Here is a 17,918-nt window from a genome sequence, read left to right as displayed (position 1 = left end):
GTAATCCAAGTCTCAGATTGGGACGTCATAGAGCCAGAGACAGTATTTCAAGTCAGCCATAATTTCTTTCCAATTTATACTTAGGGCAACACCTCAACTTCCCCAGGAAACACGCTAGCAAAATTAGGCTATTTTGGCATTTCCTGTCGAAATTTGGAATTCCCGCCGAAATTTGAATTTCTTGCCATTATATATATAGGGTAATTGTCATTTGCCTGTGTGGGGAGGGGTGGGGACAGGAAAATTCCATGAATTATCGATGATATCACTGATCACGACGTCAATGACGTCGTTATGTGTGACCCCCTGCAGTGCTTCTCTCCTTAGTACTCATATACTACTTGTATGGTTAAAGCTTTACTGTTAACCTAATTACAAATGGAATAGAATAGAACAGAACAGAATAGAATAGAATCTTTATTTGCCTTTCAGTGTGTTTTACATACAATTGGCATCGTCAGTGTGTTCAATACATATTTTTAATTACAATAATTATTATTGAACATAACTGTACCTGTGAGAACAGGCAGGTACGCATGCTAAAGTAATATTGATAATACAACAATTATTCATTCACAATAGTAATAATAATAATAATACATCATAACAGTTAAATATACAATATACAATTTATGGTACATCTTACGTATCCATGTAAAAAGTCTTTGGTCGTACATTACTGTCACAAACATACAGGGTGTTACAAAAAGGTAGGGCCAAACTTTCGGGAAACATTCCTCACACACAAATAAAGAAAAGATATTATGTGGACATGAGTCCGGAAACGCTTCATTTCCATGTTAGAGCTCGTTTTAGTTTCGTCAGTATGTACTGTACTTCCTCGATTCACCGCCAGTTGGCCCAATTGAAGGAAGCTAATGTTGACTTCTGTGCTTCTGTTGACATGCAACTCATTGCTCTACAGTACTAGCATCAAGCACATCAGTACGTAGCATCAATCGGTCAGTGTTCATCACGAACGTGGTTTTGCAGTCGGTGCAATGTTTACAAATGCGGAGTTGGCAGATGCCCATTTGATGTGTGGATTAGCACGGGGCAATAGCCGTGGCGCGGTACGTTTGTATCGAGACAGATTTCCATAACGAAGGAGTCCCGACAGGAAGACGTTCGAAGCAATTGATCGAATCTTATGGAGCACGGAACATTCCAGCCTATGACTCGCGACTGGGGAAGACCTAGAACGACGAGGACACCTGCAATGGACGAGGCAATTCTTCGTGCAGTCGACGATAACCCTAATGTCAGCGTCAGAGAAGTTGCTGCTGTACAAGGTTACGTTGACCATTTCACTGTATGGAGAGTGCTACGGGAGAAACAGTTGTTTCCGTATCATGCACAGCGTGTGCTGGCACTATCAGCAGCTGATTGGCCTCCACGGGTACACTTCTGAGAATGGTTCATCCAACAATGTGTCACTCCTCATTTTAGTGGAAATGTTCTCTTTACGTATGAGGCTTCATTCCAACGTGATCAAATTGTAAATTTTCACAATCAGCATGTGTGGACTGACGAGAATCTTCACGCAATTGTGCAATCACGTCATCAACACAGATTTTCTGTGAACGTTTGGGCAGGCATTGTTGGTGATGTCTTGATTGGGCCCCATGTTCTTCCACCTACGCTCAATGCAGCACGTTATCATGATTTCATACGGGGTACTCTACCTGTGCTGCTAGAACATGTGCCTTTACAAGTACGACACAACATGTGGTTCATGCACGATGGAGCTCCTGCAAATTTCAGTCGAAGTGACCGTACGCTTCTCAACAACAGATTCGGTGACAGGTGGATTGGTCTGTCACAATAGCCATGTCTTCCATGTACTAGTCTGCAGCTCACTCTGGCAAATTCCCCCTTCACCACAACTTTTGCCTCCCTCTCGTTGTCAGAGTTCTCTGTTTAAATTCTGTTATTTCCTAACAGCCACTGTCACTGTCATTGCAATTTTATCCTATTTCTATAACCCTTTCACTGCTGTTAATACTAAACATGGCTTCAAATGTGATAAATTTCTCTACATCTTTCTTAATACCCTCTACTGTTATTGTCATTACTTGTACTAGTTAATATTATTGTCCTTGTCGACGTTTTGCAATATTTTCCCAGTGAGATGTAAGCGAGGGCTTTAAGCCCTAATCTAGTTAGGCTAAATAAGCATTTAGTCCATAAGTAATAAGTAAATAGTCCAGAAAATCATAAAATTTGTCGCTATGTGCTGATTAACCAGGTTTTTGTTGTTTAATAACAGAAAGAAACATGCAGCTTTGATTGAATTACTTAGTGTACAACGATTTTTATTTCAGAATCCAACACACACAGCCTGAAGTCAACGATGGATGACCTTTTAGCAGAAGAATTTTTTTATAATCTTCGTTCTGTATATTATGCATCCAGAATCAATCTTGAGAGCATACCTTTTTTGCTCTTAGACTGGCAAATTCAGTATTAGATTTACCTTTCAGTTCGTCTCTAACTAATACAAATTCTCTTTTATACACCAGGAGGATATTTTATCTGTTATTCACAGGGAAACATGAAGTATCAAAACTTGTATAGCCATCCTTGTACATATTTGAAGTTGGAATATAATAGATTAAACTGCTGGTGCTGTGCAGCACAGTTTTACATGATAGCTGGTGTTTTTTAAAATTTGTATCTATAATGAAAGTCGGTAGGAAGAGTTTTCGAAGTATCTAAAATGATCATTCCTACTGCAGTGTGTTTCTCAAAGAATATAGTAAATCTATTCAGTTCAGTTGCGATTAAATCTTCGTTAATACTGGTTTTGCAATTTATGCAGCTGCTCAACATCAGCCTTCCCAGAATGCCAATAGTCTTATGTTTCTCATCTGTAGCACATATTGCTGGTTTTTCCAAACTCATTACTATTCATTAGATTGAAAAAGCTCTTTTGGAAATTATTGCTTCAACTCACGTGTTTTCATCTGTTAATCTCAACACATGACTTCATCCAGAGCTTACCTAAATGAGAAGACGTGATGAATCTTTTTAAAAATCAGTTTATGTTACATTGTTTCAGATAGCTGTGTTGCTGCTGTGGTCTTTAATCCAGAGATTGGTTTGGTGCAGCTCTCCATGCTACTCTATCCTGTGCATGATTCTTTATCTCCGAGTAACTACTGCAGCCTACATACTTCTGAATCTGCTTAGTATATTCATCTCTTCGTCTCCCTCTACGATTTTTACCCTCCACGTTGCCCTCCAATACTAAATTGGTGATCCCTTGATGCCTCAGAACATGTCCTACCAACCGACCCCTTCTTCTAGTCACGTTGTGCAACAAACTCCTCTTCTCCCCAATTCTATTCAATACCTCCTCATTAGTTATGTGATCTGCCCATCTAATCTTCAGCATTTTTCTGTAGCACCACATTTCGAAAGCTTCTATTCCCTTCTTGTCCAAACTACTTATTGTCCATGCTTCACTTCCATACATGGCTACACTCCATACAAATACTTTCAGAAACGACTTCCTGACACTTACATCTATTCTCGATGTTAACAAATTTCTCCTCTTCAGAAACGCTTTCCTTGCCATTGCCAGTATACATTTTATATCTTCTCTACTTCAACCATCATCAGTTATTTTGCTCTCCAAATAGCAAAACTCATTTACAACTTAAGTGTCTCATTTCCTAATCTAATTCCCTCAGCATCACCCGATTTAATTCGACTACATTCCATTATCCTCGTTTTGCTTTTGTTGATGTCCATCTTATATCCTTCTTTCAAGACACTGTCCATTCCGTTCAACTGCTCTTCCAGGTCCTTTTCTGTCTCTGACAGAATTACAATGTCATCGGCAAACCTCAAAGTTTTTGTTTCTTCTCCATGGATTTTAATTCCTACTCCGAATTCTTCTTTTGTTTCCTTAACTGCTTGCTCAATATACAGATTGAATAACGTCGGGGAGAGGCTACAACCTTGTCTCACTCCCTTCCCAACCACTGCTTACCTTTCATGTCCCTCGACTCTTATAACTGCCATCTGGTTTCTACACCAATTGTAAATAGCCTTCGCTCCCTGCCACCTTCAGAATTTGAAAGAGGGTATTCCAGCCAACATTGTCAAAAGCTTTCTCTAGGTCTACAAATGCTGGAAACGTAGGTTTTCCTTTTCTTAATCTGGCTTCTAAGATAAGCCGTAGGGTCAGTATTGCCTCACGTGTCCCAATATTTCTACGGAATCCAAACTGATCTTCCCTAAGGTCGGCTTCTACCAGTTTTTCCATTCGTCTGTTAAGAATTCGCGTTATTATTTTGCAGCCGTGACTTATTAAACTGATAGTTCGGTAATTTTCACATCTGTCAACACCTGGTTTCTTTGGTACTGGAATTATTTCAGATACCTGTAGTGATTAAAATAGTGTTTTGTGTTGTACAGCATCGAATATAATCTCTTTCGTTTCTTACTACCAGATGGTTATGACATTTTTTTCTGGACGTGAGCACAAATCCGCCTGGAAGTTGTGAATACTCCCAGAATGTTCGACATCAACATCTAAAATATATCCTGTGTTGACAACGCCTTGTATTTTTTCACATCATAGGTTTCAACACTCTATAAAAATTGGATACCAGTAGATACTGTAAAACTGGTTACGAAAACTGACTATCCGGGAGAGTGGTGTGCTGACCACATGCCCCTCCCTATCCTCATCTGGTGATGCCTATAGATTGAGGATGACACCATGGTCAGTCAGCATGATTGGTCTTCCGAGACCTGTTTGGAGAAGGCTGTAGCAGTTAGTAGTAGACACTGTAACATCACCCAACTGTAAAGGCTATTCAGAACAGCATACACAGAGTGAATCACCTATAATTTGCACCTCAAATATTGCGGAAATATAAAGTGCTATTGATGTGCAGTTTTCACAGAATGGACTGGTAGTCATGGGCTCGTATTGTTAGCCAATAAACAGATTGTAATAATACGTAGAAAGTGTTTTCGTGCAGTCATGCATTTTTTTAAATCCAACAATGCCTACTGACATTAACAGACTGAAAGTAGGGTAAATTAGAGTGTCAGTGTAGTGGTGTTTGTTGTAGGATACTAGTTCGAGATATTGACGATATATCGTATTTTGAAAAGTTTCTACACTGACACTTGTTTGTGCCATTCAGTCTGTGTAGTTGCTAGGTACGATATTGTTATGTTTGTTGACAGCATTTATGTGTGTTCCTTGAGTGCACAGTGACTTTTTAGTCACTTACTGTGTGACAGTCTAAGCAGTAGGTCGTGAGTGGACAATGGGATTTACCAATGCAATAGAAGCCGACATGATCATGGTGTATAGAGAGTGTAGGAAGGATGTAGTTGGTTCTTGTTTGGTGTATGTGACGAGATATCCCAATAGAAGTCAACCATCTCGGCAATTATTTATCAACCACTTGAAACAGTTATGTGAAAGTAATAGTGTAACACCTAGACAACGTAACAGAAGGAAACGAGTGACGACAGGAGTGGGGGAAATTAATATTCTTCCTGCTGTTGTAGATGTCCATATGTTAGCTCCTGCGCAGTCACATGAGGAAGTGGAATTAGTCAGGTAAGTGTCTGTACACGGTGCCAGACAGTCAAGGAATATTTTAGGGAACTGGTTTAAAAAATTCTATTTCAAAGGCCACGTCAAATCTTTAGAAGTTTTCTCTCAGCGTAACTTCCTTTGTGCCTACATGACACAAGTTGCCTGTCTGTCAGAACCGAGGCAGTTCTGTCCAGTAAAAATGCTGACAAGAGACGCTCTCAGCCCTCTGCTGAGATCTCAGGTGAATTCACGCCATTGGTTTTAATCAATAGTGAGTGTGGGATACTGCTCACGTGTGTGGACTCTGGAGGATTGTGCCGTGCGGAACACAGTGGTCTCTCTCTTGTGATCCAGACCATGAGCAGAACAGACGTGTTTTTGGCTTGTACATTGTCTTAAGCAGAATCCAGCAACCTTTTCCCCATTTCCTTGCCCATGTGCAGTGTCTTACACATTCTCTATCGTCAGAGGTTCCATCCCTATCACATCTCTCTCCATCAATACCTCCATGGAAACGATTATGAGAATCAAGCTAGCTTCCATACATGGGCATTAAGTTAGAATACTCCAGATGTTGCATGTATCTTGTTTAATGATGAAGCCGCATTTACCAATAAAGGCCAGGTAACCTACTGAAACGTACACTAGTGGTCCACTGACAATCCCCACTTGCTACGTAGGGTGGAATATCAGCATCCATGGTGTGTAAAGATGTGGTGTAAGATAGTGAACCATCAGCTCATAGTCCCGTTTTTCATAGACAGAACATTGAACGCACAAAAGTGTCTCAGCCCCCTAACAGACTATTTTGCACGGACACTGGAAGACGTTCATCTGCCAACTGTAAGGAACCTATGGTACCAAAACGATGGCCGTCCAGTTCATAGTGAATGAAGTACTACAGCATGTCTTCATTTATTTACAAATCGTTGGATTGGATGCAAAGGACCTCTCCCTAGGCTTAGTGACCCAGATTTTGCTTCCCTAACAAGTTTTCACGACCATAGAACTTCAATGCATTTTCTGTGTTTTTGATTGTACCCAACATTGCCACCTGGTTGGGACTGGTTATTGTATCACAGCAGTATCGCTGCAGGAAATTACTAGCAAAACGTTGCAAACACACTGGAAAATTTCTTCTTCAGTGAGTGTGCAAACATTAGCTACTTGCAAATGTTTATCGTGATGAATCTTGTGCAGTGTACATCTTAACAATACCGACGTCAACCTCAATTATCAGACTACGTTAAATCTGTTTCACATAGAACATAACTTTCGTTCCATGTCAAGATCCATTTGCTTCAGACAGATTGCAACGTCAGGCATTGCACCAGTAACTGCAGCTTGGGCCAATGGCAGTAATAAAGTCATGGCGCCATGGGTGCACTTTTGATATCAAACTCATATGCAGATTAATTAAATTGATCAATTAATAACCCCCATCCACTGCAACCGTCTTCATCTGACGTCACATGTTTCCCTCATCCGGCAAGTGAATCGTCACCCCACTCCCTCTTCCCATCCCTCCCCCTCCCAACCTACCCTTTTGGTAGGAATTTGAAATTTTGGCGGTAAATTAAAAAATGGCGGGAATTTCTTTGTCCCAGAGCTGTGCTGACATCCCACCCCCACCACCTCCCACAGAAACTGGCAGGAAATTCAAATTTGGGTGGGAATTTATTTATTTTTTCTCTGCCCACGTGACCAGAATTGGTGGAAGAGGTTCAGTCTACTGACCTGTCATTGTGAAAGCATTGTTATGAGTTCGGTCAAACGAGATGAATGTAAAGGTTACAGTGGCTTTCAATTGCTGTATTACATGTACTCATTTGAGAGAGGTCTGCAGCCACAGTTCACTACAGGGGAGTGGAAGACAATGATTACAGACTGCAGGAGAAAGAAGCAGAAGAATTCGGTTCAGCACATTGCGGCGCTACTGAGGGATGGAGCCAAGATGCATATTGCAACCAATACATGCTCAGGTACATGCTCAAAGTGCCAAGATGTTCCCACATGAAGCATTAACTCTTCCAAAATGGAATAGGCGGGCAGTTGATGGTAATTAACTTCAGTGGAAGCACATTCCCATATGAATATATACCATTGAAGAGCTTCGCCTGCTCAACCCCCTTCCACCTCCCCCTCCACCAGCCCATCCCTTCATCCCATCATCAGTCACTCGCCATCCTCACTGCTGTGAAGAATTTGTTTTATTGAAGGGTTCGTGGTCTCTCACTGGGAGGAGTTTGACACCCATGTTGCCTGTAAGCACACATCCGAGGACTGCGCCCATAGCCTCCCACATACAGAATGGAAAAACGTTGTTCTGAATGAGTGCCTGAAGAAGAAGAGAAATAGCATCCATCAGATATTGGCTATGCAGCGGAATGGTACCAAGATGCAATCTGCAAGTCATGCAGACCGGCGCTGTTGTTGCAACTGCTTGCCCTTCTTGAAATTCATAGTCAGTTTTCCACCTCACAAAAGATGGCTGTCAGAGGGACAAGCAGCTAGTCTAGTTCACTATTATGCCACCAGAGGCACTTGAAATTGACAGTAGCCAATAGGAACGCAGCATTCGATCACGTCGAGGATATAAGGTGGGCCCAGAACCTCTGCAGCCTCAGCTGCAGTCAGTCAGTCAGTCAGTATGAGGCTCCAGCCGAGATTGTCAGTGCTGCCCAGTCGCAGCCGGAGCAGAATAGGAAGAAGCTGTGGGAGAGTGAGTACCTCTTGCTTAATGCCTGTGTTTACTGATATGTGAGGAAGATGAAGTCTTTGTGCTGCTATTATCGCTTGAAACGGTTTTTTTATTTGCTCATTGGTGGCTGCAGCGTCCTTCGGCCTGTCGGGGTTTGCAGCAGCGACGTGTTCCAGCCCGTCAGGACTTGCAGCAGTGGCACCATCCTTGGATCCTGTTACGCACTTGTCAGCTTGTCAGAACAGAACAATGAGCGCTTATTGTCGGTCGAAGAGACCCAGCCAACCTCTGATCGAAAAAGTACACTGATGGTCGTAATGAGCACGACGCAGGTCAGTACTGGACCTCATCATATGCGCCATTGCAGAATATTCCAGTGATACTGCATGGACAAAGTGAGGATATAATGAATGAGAAGATACCAGTTACACTATTTGCACCACAACTGTTCACTTCAGTATATAATTTAACCGCTAGTGGGTTCTCAGTGTTTATGTATTGGTATACAGGCATCTGCAGACAGAGACTGGCGTATTGTGATAGAGATCGAGAATGCAGCTAAAAGCGTTAAAGTGGAGTTTACGGAGGTGGAATGGGATGAACTGTGTCGTGCAAAAGCCTTCATCAAGCAGCAATTGACTGCCGAGTATCATCTGAGCCACCCTCCTCTGGACATTTACTGTGGTGCTCTAGCTGTATCCATTACAACAGAGTACAATGACACTGCACTCCGTGTGGAAACGAGTGACATATCCGTTTATCTACAGCACTCCACCTTTACAAACTTATTTGGTCTACAGATGGTGCTATCCACTGTATTGGAAAGACTGAACAGATGGCTGCCTTGTGTCAAAGCTGTGTATAGGGACATAGCAGAGTATCTCCATATGAACAATGTGTACGTAGATGACTTTGAGCTGTGGGTCAATATGGTTCCAAGGGAAATTAATGTACTGCCAATAAGTTTGAGGGAAATAAACGCTGACTTCTATGTTTTCATGAAAGTTTTATTTTCTATATTCCATATTGATGTTAAGATAAAGAAAGAACCTGTTGATGTGGTGCATCCCGTGAATGATTACTGAATAAAAATGTATATAACCATGTATGTGTCTTATTTCTTACCTCTCATTATATTGCAAGTACTAAAGCTATTGCCACCAGTATTTTAACTGCAATCATACAACAGCAGAAAATAATAGCATTTAACTAAATTCTCCGTAAAAACCCACTGCACGCCAGTACCTGACACGGTCGGTATCATGGCAGGGCATAGCGTTCATTATTTTCTATAAAAGCCCGTTGCAAGCCAGTAACTGACGTAGTAGATATCATGGGTGGGCGGGTGAATCATCAAGACTTGAAAGCGACTGGATCTGTGACGGCATGCAAGAAGACTGGAAGAAGAATGGTGTACTCCTTCTCGACAACAAACGTGCAATAATTATAGGTCAGACTAACTGTGACAGGACAAATGTTCCCACGACTTTGAGCCCGTATACGTATTTTCAAAAACACTGTTTCAGCCCAAATACAAATTATTACAGCAGATATTGCAGGGTGTAGATGGTGTGACATACACGACATTCAGTGAGAGCAGTGATATCCCTCCACTGGAAAAAGTAAAGCCAACACGGTTTTCATATTTGACGATGTTGCTGTGAAAAACAACGATCAAACTCGACGATATTTCTGTTTTGGTCGCCATATGGCTGTTAATGTATTTTATCTGAGTCAGACATACCCCACAATCCCACAACAGTTGGTGATGGATAAAGCAAACCTAATTATAGCATTCAAGCAGAACAATCTGGATTTAAAACAAATTTACCAGGCTGATGTAGACCGATATGTCGTTCAATGATTTTGTAAAGATATGTGTAAATTGCTGGAATCACTCACAGTATGGGTTTCTCGTTATTGATGAAACAAGAAAACTGAATGATGGCAGGTATAGATGGAACTTCCAGGAATTCCTATGTATACAACCATGGAAAGAGGTGGGTGCATCAGTATACGCATCACCATGGATAAATTCGCATGCATGCTGCGAGCTCAGTCTGATAGGATGTGTTTGCATAGACGTAACATCTTGTACATGGACGCGAAAATTCAAACTCTCGAACGTAAAGTTGGACGTGTGCACAAGGGACTAGAGATGTTTTATCATACTCTTCTGAGACTGAACAATAGACTCAATGATCAGGTTAATGGAGTCAAAAAGAAAGTAAACGACTTAACTGTAGACCAAATAGTTATTATTGAGAAGACGACATTGTATGAACGGGTTAATGCAATTGAAAAGAAAGTAGGCGACCTAACTGAAGGGAAAATAGCTGTTATTGAGAAGGCGTAGCAGCATAAGCAGAAGAAGAATGGATGAATGAAACCTCACGCTGCACGGAAGTCCGATTAGTATAACACAAGATGTCGACTAAGCATCAAGTCATAGAGGCACGGAAGGTAATTTGAGAGAAATTATGGCTGCTAAGGTTAGGGCATTTGAAGTGGGAGCAAACACTAAGAGAGACCCGTAAGCTGGTTACAAAATATCTCAGTCACTCTCGGCAGAATTACGCGATGACGACGATGTCATTGTCGGTTTCATTAAGCATCACAGTGACGCTAGGATAGACAAAGTATTCGATGTCAGCAGAGTAAAATCATACATGCTCGGCTCACAGCCTATAAGTATAACTGAGAGCACAATACAGATCGGCGACAGTTTCAGAGAACACCTCAACCACTGAACCTTATTTTCCTAAGACCAACAAAAACATTAAATTATTGGCCTAAAGATCTGGAAATGTATCGCGAAATATTGCATTTGACTGATATGCATAAGAATGTGAAAAGCAAAAGCAATATGAAATACAAATCCATTAGAAAATCTATATTTGATGGTAAAAAACTAGCTGCGGTGATGGTATTGACATTCAGAATAAAGAGGTGAACAATCGACTTCCACAGTATATATATTACGACGACACCAATGAGCTAATTGATCGCCTATGACTGCTCATGGTATCAACTGCCGCTGGTAATACAAGTCATTCGAATGACGTTGTTACAATAATTTCTGAGCTTAGAGAGAGAGGTATCATCGAATAAGTATGGAGACAGTAGTTCAAGAACAACACAAACCAGCACGCAACACATACCATCGTAGGCATGTAATGATAAAAAGTTTGGATGACTTGTGGCAGGCTGATCTTGTAGATATCTATTCACATGAGAAGAATTGATTCAAACACATTTTAATGGTTATTGATACATACTTCAAATTTTCCTGGGCATTACTTGTTAAAACAAAAAGAGGAAGTAATGTCGCTGATGTGTTTCAGCGTTTGCTGCAGCAGGGGCGAATCAACACCCGGACAACCTCCAAATCGATCACGGTGGAGAGTTTTACAATAGATATTTCAAGACCGTGATGCATCGGTATGCAATACATCACTATTCAATATTCACCCACCTGACCCACCTGAAGGTGAGTATCGTGGCTCGTCTGAACATAACAATAAAAGGTCAAATGTGGATGCGTTTTAATGTTTGTAGCTGATGCAGATCGATAGATATCCCTCCAGAAATATTTGCTCAGTATAATCGAGCCAAACGTCGCACAATAACAATGAGACCAATCGATGTTTGTGATAACAGACTTCTAGATACAATATACAAATGCTAGAGCCACGCAAACAGCAATTTTATGGAGACGATTAGCACGTATTTCAAAACACAAGAGAGCATTTGAGAAGTCACACATACCTAATTGGTAATCGAGATATTCATAGTTTCCAAAGTGCAGAGTACGAATCCTAGAACCCACCTCTTAAAGGACAGGAGTGGTACTGAAACTGCAGTATGCTTTTACACTGAAGAGAACCAGATGTACATCTCATAGAGAAGGTTATACGGCGTCGAGGGAACAGAGCTTTAGTAAAATTGCTTGCTTTCCTGTATCACATAACAGCTGGATCGATGCTGATGACTTGCCATATAACGCGGTGTGCAGGCCACAACCACCTCAGCAGTACAACATGAATGATAGGAGACGCATTAGAGGAGGAGGTGGTATTCTAGACAAACTACCAGTCGAATTGCACATACGTGGATATAACTACTGTGGACCTGGAAGAAAACTTCAAAAACGATTGGCACGCGGTAATAAGGGGATAAATATGCTCGATGATGCGTGCATGGAACACGACATTGCCTACGCAGCAAATAAAGATCGTCACACCAGCAATCGAATTTTAGCTGATACAGATAAGGCAATACGTGCGAGAAGGAATACTGGTGTAGGTCATATGAAGTTGAAAAACCCGTGCGTTGTAAAATTAAGTTGGGCTTGGGTGTGAAGAAGTTCATCCAACTGCACGTTGGGACCTAAGGAATAAAAAGGCAACCAAAGAGTGCATGAAAAACTGTATCTTGACAACGAAGTTTGCCGCTAAAACCACCCTGAGGCAGAAAGAAACGAGAAAAAAAAGATCGATTAAACCACCTAGGGTGGAATCATACCCCTCCTCATTTCTGTCTTAGCCTGGTATGTCGTCGATGGGTTCACTGACTGCGACTATTGCCAGGATAGTCAAGAATGCACAAGTTTCTCAGGAGCAACTGTAAGAGGAACTAAGACATAACCGCATGATGGATACTGCAGCCATCAGTAAAGGACTACAGTTGAAACCATACAAGAAAGGACTAGGTCTCTTCATAAACAAAACAAAAAAGTGCCCTAGCAGTCCTACCAGACAGGGCGCTCATAAATACAGATCTGCTTAACTTTTTTAAGAAGAAATTCAATGTTCCGAGATGTGTTTATGCGGGATACATTACTGAAGACTATGTGGAAAGGAGGTGAATGCGGAATTGTGAATCTAGGTGCAGCAGTAGGAATGTTAAAAAAAGAAATACAAGTAACGTCTACTATTTCGACTCATTCGGTGACCTGCAACCTCCAGAAGAATTACAAGGGTACTTTAACGGCAGACGACATGTGTCCTACAATTTTCGACGCTACCAAGACTTTAATACATTCATGTGTGGTCATCTATGCATCATGTTCCTCCTGAAGTTCCCGAATGATATATGAGGACGGGCATTAACCATCCCTTCACCAGTTGATATTTAGATGCAATTTTGTACGACCTTAAAAGAGCGACCGTCTGTATTACGTGCGAATTACCTACCATCAATTGATTTAAGAATTGGAGATTGACGTTCGCGCTGATTTGACTGGAGAAATACAACACCATCCCAAACATCACAGACGCTAACAATAAACTGTAGCCGGAAATTAATGGTAAAAACGAAATTGTGTAAATCGAACGTGGTGCATACTATACTGGCGATTTAAACGAAGTTTTAAAACACTCTTGGAAAAGGATTGGGCTCCGCGCAAAACATCAGTACGCTTAAAGCTGAAATAAGGACGGTGAATGCATCGATTGACTTTAAACATAAAGGTTCTGGGTTTTACAAAGGGACAAGTTTTGAAGACGGATCCCAGTAAATTCTATAAATTTGATGAGACAGTGGATATTTTCCCTGTCAGTACAATCCGTGTTGAGTGTAACGTTGCAACGAACTCATATCTCAGCGATAGACTGATTCATTCAATTTACAGATTATTCCCATCAGTTGGAACAGAGCATAAGATTGTTGAGACTTTTATCAACGCTATATACCTTCCAGAGACAGTCTAGACATTGGACTACATGGAGCTGCGTATTTTGGGCCTAGAATAGCCAACCTGCTGACTTTCGTGGTCAGGCAATTATTGTGCGACTACATCTAAAACAGGATGGGTGTAAGGAATAAAACCAGCGGACACAGCACAAGGCACAGCACTTCGCAGCACAACCGCAAGGTGATAACACGTGCAAAACAGGCGTTTCTTATATCAGTAGGCTTGAAACCTCACAATGGCGTCGTCGCACAATACATCTCACGCAGTGGAATATAATGAGCGAGTCATCCGCCAGGAATACTTCTCACATAAACCTTATGCTTCAACGATATCTAACAATAACTATGAAATTAGGATTGTCACCCAACACTAAGACGCTTTAACTCTTCCGTGCATGAGTTTCATTTATTTGGATGGATCATTTAAGAAAAAAGGACGGTAGTCATACAGTGGGATCAAAGCTTACACGTAATGCTTTGGCATTACCTGTTCCAGGAAATACGATAGGAATTTAATGGGGTAGAGTTTGTCGTATTCGTAATGTAGACATAGAATCACCCCTTAAAACATATGACTCGTCATCATCCTCGGATCTGAATGGTTTAGAAAATGGAGGATGGTTCATAGACGAGCCTGTGGGCAGAACTGCAGAAGAGTACCAGTGATTTACTGCGTGCATATCTCTAAAAATGCTTATGTGGTACTTTGACGACATGCAGCGAATTATTATGAATGCTATCGTATGAAGTTCAGAGGATAACAACTCATACATTCAGGGAACTCAAGAGGAGACTTAGATCATAATCAATAAAATTATAAGGAAAATGCCACACATCAGTGTGGCAGATGAGGAGCGTTTGAAGCTTTTAAAAGTTCTAAATACTGGTACATATCTACCATTAACTTTCTGCTCGTGGGAGGTTTTTGAGTATCCAGTGTTACCGACAGACAGCAGGTAAACATGGGCTATTAAAATCTCCATGTGGCGTGAAACACCGTAATTCATTATACTTGCGTTTCAGACCAATAGAAGGGGGAATTTAGCAAATGAGTTCACCGTATTTGACAACTTCAATTTCACTAATGCTAGAATCTACTTGAATTCAGGATTCTATCCGTATAACAACTGGCTGTAAAAGAGGCGGGAAAGTGCAGTTTTCTTGTCCTGTTCATCTGACTTGCTTTTCTGCTTGTTCAGGCCATTAACGTGAACCGATATCCTGGGATTTTGTGTCTCAAATTTAGGTATGTCCTGAATCTTTACGGGGAACTCGACACTGTCGAAGTTATAGTATCCACGACTGTTAACGCCTGTTCCTTATCGAGATGTGCACTCTGGATTCTGTTTAATTTTTCTTACGCAAGCCAGGATTAACCATGCAAAACAAGCATTATCCTTTTCGTTGTGGACATAGTACAGACACGCTTGTTGTTAATATCCTCAGAGAATTTGATATAACTGAACCCTCCATTTAATAGTTCATAGACATGAATATGGATGTCAAGGTGTCGTATTTGACCCAGTGTTTTAGCTGATCCTGTTACTTCCATCTCGGAAAACTGAGCGAGTATAGCACCCACGGTGGATTCATTATATCACACGGCAATTCATGTACTCTGAGATATAACGCCATTATCACGCCAGACATATTACAGGCTTTTCTCCTCAACAGCATCCTGCTGTTTGGGAGGGTGAGTCAACTCGCAGCAGAGTACTGCGTTTAATGGCATTACGTCTTGGAGCATCTAGGGCTTTGAGGAGCTCTGCTTCCAGCACCGGAAGGCATACACCGCCAGGCCAGATTCTCAATTCTAGTGAACGAGATATGTCCATGAAGGACCCTAGCAGCCACCAAGTATTCTAATGGGGTCATGACGCCGCTAATGTGATGTCCTTCACTATCAGGATGGAAGAGAGCATTACCGCTAGCCACAGGTTCATTATCAGTAACAAAATCAATGAAACTATACCTAGGGAAAGCCTACGACTGTATCCACCGAGTGGATGACAGCGTTGGGGGAGAGGCACCTTCTGGGGTGAGGGATATTCGCCGAGGCACACATACCTTTTGCTGCCAGTGAGGGCAAACAGTCGGAGCCGGAGTAGGACGAAGTGGCGGCAGTGATGTCCTGTGGGAGTACCCAGCCTGTGAAAAGGGCGCTGTTGATGCTGCTGCAAGCTGGAGCCTTCACCACTTCCAGCTTTTTTTTTTTTTTGGGTGGGAGGAGATCGTTGCTCTTCTTTGTCCTCTGACTGAACCACCCACAGACGCCAGAGGGTATACGATGGTGTGGGAGCGGGCACTGCAGCGGCCACAGTTGCTTCTTGTGTCTCTTGTGTAGCCACGAGTGGTGCACGCCGCTTGGGTGTGTATTTGATGGCTGTACCCACAACCACTGCTCTAGGCACCCATGCCACAGCAAGCTGTTGTGGCATATTCAAGATTTTTACATATATGCAGTAAAACCAGCAACTAAGTACAATAACGGTCAAGAATTGTAATAATATTAATATGCTGCAACGACGACAGTTGGATTATGATCACCGTTTACACTATGCCTACCAGGATTAAGCAGTGCAGTCAGTCTTTCTGCTGGTTCTCCCACCCAATCAAGTATATCCTCCTCCTCATCCAAAAGGGCGAGATTGTACTGCCTTTCAGTGTACTCAGCAGCCGCCAAGAATTGCTGTGGGGCCATTGATCCATCTCACAGAAGTCATCTACAACAACATATTGATTACAAGAAATAACAACAAAAAATCGATACTGAATGTTACTACAACTAGTATTAATTATACATAATTTTGAAAAAAAGTTCATAACAGATGGAAGTGATGACTCCTGGTCATCATCCACGACATATATTCCTACTAGATTCTTCTCCTCTTGCTCCATAGCATCATCTACAACAATGAAGAACGTATGTCTCGCACAACTGCATACGATGAAAAAAATGTCTACCAGTAATATATTACAAATGCACTATAGTTCTTGCTGCATTTCCGCCTCTAGCAGCCGCTAAAAGTCGGTCAGCTGCCGCTCTAAGGCTGCAACAGTGAGATCAAAAATTTTGTAAACACTTGTTACGATTTGAATACATCAACAGCTGTTTTCTGAACATGTAAACTATCACACAGAATTTGCAGATGTACTTACATTATGGTAGCATAACCTCTTCGGTTTGATGCTACTGTTGGCTTTCAGCATCCAGCTGCTGCACTAATGCCAGAACAACAGTAGAAATGTTATAAGCACTTGTTACGATTTGAATAATTTAAGAGATGTTTTCTGAACATGTAAACTATCACCCATAGAATTTGGAAATGTACTTACGTACCTGATTCTCAACTTACAGCTGACGCTCTAAGTCGGCCAGCGTTTTGGGAATAAATGCTGCAACAGCAAGAAAGAGAACTTTTATAACCACTCATTACGAGAATGTATCACAATCTCCAAAATTTTGATTATTTGGCTATGAAATTTTATAACTGTAGCAATTTGAACTCATATTTTTTATAAAAACTTTCCATGGCTGTTTCTTCAAGTTTGGCAGTTTCTCATCACCACTGTTCCAAGTTTGGCTATTTCCCATCACCACTGCCGCTGCCGCTGCCATCGCTACTGGCTGGCCATTCCATATTGCAAGAATCACACAGGCACAAGCAGGCACTGTCAGACATTGATGATGGTTTGGGGGGGGGGGGGGGGGATATGGCCACCGCCTTGTATGTGAGTCGCTTGTCAGCCTCACGCAGGTTTTATCTTAAGGACTACACAACAGAAAAGCCTTATTTCATGGACATAGTTCCGATGTGAGTGTATTTCCTCATACATTGGCTTCTCCATCTTCTGACATACTGATGACTGCCTTATGAGACGCTAATGATTTCATGATCGAGATTCACAGATCTACAACTGTCACTATCGACTTGGTAGCCAATGCAGAACTGC

Source organism: Schistocerca gregaria, chromosome X (genome assembly GCF_023897955.1).
Source record: "Schistocerca gregaria isolate iqSchGreg1 chromosome X, iqSchGreg1.2, whole genome shotgun sequence".
Classification (NCBI taxonomy): Eukaryota; Metazoa; Arthropoda; class Insecta; order Orthoptera; family Acrididae; genus Schistocerca; species Schistocerca gregaria.
This window is presented reverse-complemented; position numbering follows the sequence as displayed.